Below are 3,964 nucleotides of genomic sequence, written 5' to 3'. Positions count from 1 at the left end.
CAGATTACATTATAAGTTACATTATTTGAGGCTAGAGTCTATTCAACAGTCTGATAATAGTCAGAAAGAAGCTGTTCCTGAACCTGCTTGTGCATGTGTTCAGGCTTCTGTATCTTCTGTCTGATGGAAAAGGTTGTAGGAGGTCGTTACTGGGGTCCGATGGATCTTCGATGCTGTTGGCTGCCTTTCTGCGGCAGCAAGCCATGTAAGTAGAGTCCATGGATAGAAGTTTGGCTTCTGTGATAGCCTGGACTGTGCTCACAAACTTCTGTAGCTTCTTGTGGTCCTGGGCAGACGAGTTGCCATACAAATCATCTGTGATCATTGATATCACACCTTAGTAATCTGTGCCAGGGACTCTGGGAGCTGTCATGATGTCTTTATCCTTGTGCACTTTCATGTTCCTGGCTCATTTTAAGAGCCAAAAGCCTTATAGCTATTGGAAGACTTTGGTTACTGTGAAACCATGGCTCATGATTTTGTAATGCAACCCCTGATTAAGGCTGTGCATAGAATAGAATGCAGCCTATCCTTTGGTCAGAGCCATGATAGAGCAGATGATAGGTCTGCTGAAGGCGAGATTTCAATTCTTGGATCGGTCAATGTGAGTTTTACAAACACTCTGGATGAAGTGCACCACACAACCCTAGTCTGCCGTTCTCTGCATAACTGTAGCAGGCAGATAGAGGATGTGATGGGATCTGAAGAGTCGGGAGACCAATAGCAGCAGTCTTCTGAAGAGGAAAAATGAGGACATTTAGCAGGAGGAACATCAACCTCTGTTCGATACGGAATAGCAACATCAAGTGCAACAATCTAGGCAGGGCACAATTCACAAGGTAACAAAGTATGAGGCTGGATGAACACAGAAGGCCAAGCAGCATCTTAGGAGCACAAAAGCTGACATTTTGGGCCTAGACCATTCATCAGAAAAGGGGGATGGGGAGAGGATTCTGAAATAAATAGGGAGAGAGGGGGAAGATAGATAGACGAGAAGATAGGTGGAGAGGAGAGTATAGGTGGGGAGGTAGGGAGGGGATAAGTCAGTCCGGGGAGGACGGACAGGTCAAGGGGGCGGGATAAGGTTAGTAGGTAGGAAATGGAAGTGCAGCTTGAGGTGGGAGGAGGGGATAGGTGAGAGGAAGAACAGGTTAGGCAGGCGGTTGCCAAATGAAAGTGAATGTTTTGAAATGTTTGATGTGTTTTCTTAACATGATGGTCCCACATTCAACAATAAGAAGATTCTGGGCAATAGGGACAGATTGGCATTTACTTGAAATCTAAGATGGAGTGAGGCCAAGGCGTGTAAGGTGTGTCGCATAGTTCCTAAATAACAATACGTGTGAGCATTGCACATATAAGTGTGCATTAAGTTCCAGCCTTTCCACTTACTTGCACTGAGAAGCTTTGTTTCATGGTTGTTCTACCATTATGTGCACCTTGAGGAACAACTTCAGTTACCAGCACTTGAGCAGATTCATGGCTGAGTTTTAAAGATGGGGCTGGCTTCAAGGACCCTGGAATATTTCAGTCGTACCAAATATTTCAGTCAACAGTGAGTGGGAGAAACCAAACAAGGTGCTGGAGGAATGCGGTGCATAGGTATTAAGGAGAGTTTGAAAAGGTAGCACGAGAAAACATTTTCAACCCTTCAGGAAACTCACCAAAACTAATTCCTGGTCAGTATCTGGTATAAATTCAGCCTCCTGACACAGCATATAGTTTCACACACTTTGTCCCTTTCTATAGTTTACTAACAGACTAATGTTTATATAAAAGTGTAGAAGGAGGTCCTTCAGCCCATCAAATCTGCACTGACCCACTGAATAGCATCCCATCCAGACCCCTACCCTACCACTGCATCCCCACATCTAACATGGCTAATCCACCTAGTCTGCACATCTTTTTGGACTATGGGAGGGTGCTGGAGCACTCAGAGGAAACCCTCAAAGACATTTGGCCAATAGTGGAATCAAACCGAGGTCCCTGGCACTGTGAGAGAGCAGTGCTGAGCACTGAGTCACTGTGTCATGCTGATGTTGCACAATTTTATTTTCTTACGTGCACAATTTGAAGAATGGTGTTCTATGGAAGTGGGGATCAAACGTTATTTGCACAACAGTAAAAAACACACAGCGGAATATTAATTTTTAGCAAAGGATCAGACTTTACTTCCTTGTACTAATGCAAATTGTCAGCTATTGGCAAATGGAAACACGAGACAGGTTAGAACAAATTTCATCTGTGGTTTCTGTACCTCCATGCAAATTATGTGTCTTTTGCTGAATCTTTCCCCACAGGAGAAGTGAGTTAGATGGTGGCCAGGATTTGATAGATTGCATTGAATCTGTTTTAAGAGACCAGGTATATTTACTTTCCTGCTATTACGCTTTATAAGCTAAGGTGATATTAGAGACATAGAGATGTACAGTATGGAAACAGACCCTTCATTTCAACTCGTCCATGCTGACCAGATATCCTAAATTAATCTTGTCCTATTTGCCAACATTTGGTCCATACCCTCTAAACATTTCCTATTCATACACACATCCAGGTGCCTTTTAAATGTTGTAATTGTACCAGCCACCATCACTTCCTCTGGTAACTTATTCCATACATGCACCACCTTCTGTGTGAAAAAGTTGACCTGTAGGTCCCTTTTTAACCATTTTCCCCTCTCACCTTAAACCTATGTCCTCTAGTTTTGGACTCCCACCCACCCCTGGGAAAAGAGCTTCTCTATTTACCCTATCTGTGCCCTTCATAATTATATAAACCTCTACAAGTTCACTCTTCAACCTCTGGCGCTCCAGGGAAAATAACACTAGCCTATTCAGCCCTCCCTATAGCTCAAACCCTCCAACCGTGGCAACATCCTTGTAAATCTTTTCTTAACTCTTTCAAGCTTCACAACATCCTTTCATGCAGTATATCGAAAGTGGCCCAACCAATGTCCTGTACAACTGCAACATGACCTCCCAACTCCTTTATTCAATGCCCTGACCAATAAAAGCAAGCATGCCAAACACCTTCTTCACCGTCCTGTTTACCTGGGACTCCACTTTCAAGAAATTGCACTCCAAGTTCTCTTTGTTCAGCAACCCTCCCCAGGACCTTACCATTATGTCTATAAGTCCGGCCCTGATTTGCTTTTCCAATATGCAGTACCTCACATTCCATCTAAATAAAACTCCATCTGCTACTCTTTGGCCCATTGGCTCAGCTGATCAAGATCCCTTCTTCGCTGCCCACTACACCTCCAATTTAGGCATCGCCTACAAACCTACTAACTGTAGCTCTGTTATTCACATCCAAATCATTTATATAAATGACAAAAAGAAATGGACCCAGCGCCGATGCTTGTGGTACACTACTGCTAACAGGCCTCCAGTCTGCAAACAGCACTCCAACATCCTCTGTCTTCTACATTTGAGCCAATTCTATATTCACATGGCTGGTTCTCCCTCTATTCCATGTGACAGAACCTTGCTAACCGGTCTACTATGAGGAACGTTGTTGAACACTTTATTGATGTCCATATAGATGACATCCACCTCTCTGCGCTCATCACCCTCTTCATAACGTTTTCAACAATTATGTTAGTGAGACATAATTTCCCATGCACAGAGCCATGTTGATTATCTGTAATGAATCCTTTCCTCTCCAAATACATGTAAATCCTGTCCCTCCGGATTCCCTCAAAAAATTATTCACAACTAGTCTATAACTCCTTGGCTTTTCGTTACCATCTTTCTTAAATAGTGGCACAATGTTAGCCAACCTCCAGTCTTTCGGCACCTCACCTGTGGCTGTCAATCATGCCAGCAAAAGGCCCTAGCAAACATTTCTCTACTTTCTCACAGAGTTTGGGGGTATACCTGCCCTTGTCCTGAGGATTTATCTACCTTTATGCATTTTAAGCCATCCAACACCTCCTCCTCTGTAATTTGGACATTTTTTAAGA

This window comes from Stegostoma tigrinum, chromosome 6 (assembly GCF_030684315.1).
Source record: "Stegostoma tigrinum isolate sSteTig4 chromosome 6, sSteTig4.hap1, whole genome shotgun sequence".
In the NCBI taxonomy this organism is placed as follows: Eukaryota; Metazoa; Chordata; class Chondrichthyes; order Orectolobiformes; family Stegostomatidae; genus Stegostoma; species Stegostoma tigrinum.
Note: the sequence above shows the minus strand (reverse complement) of the source record.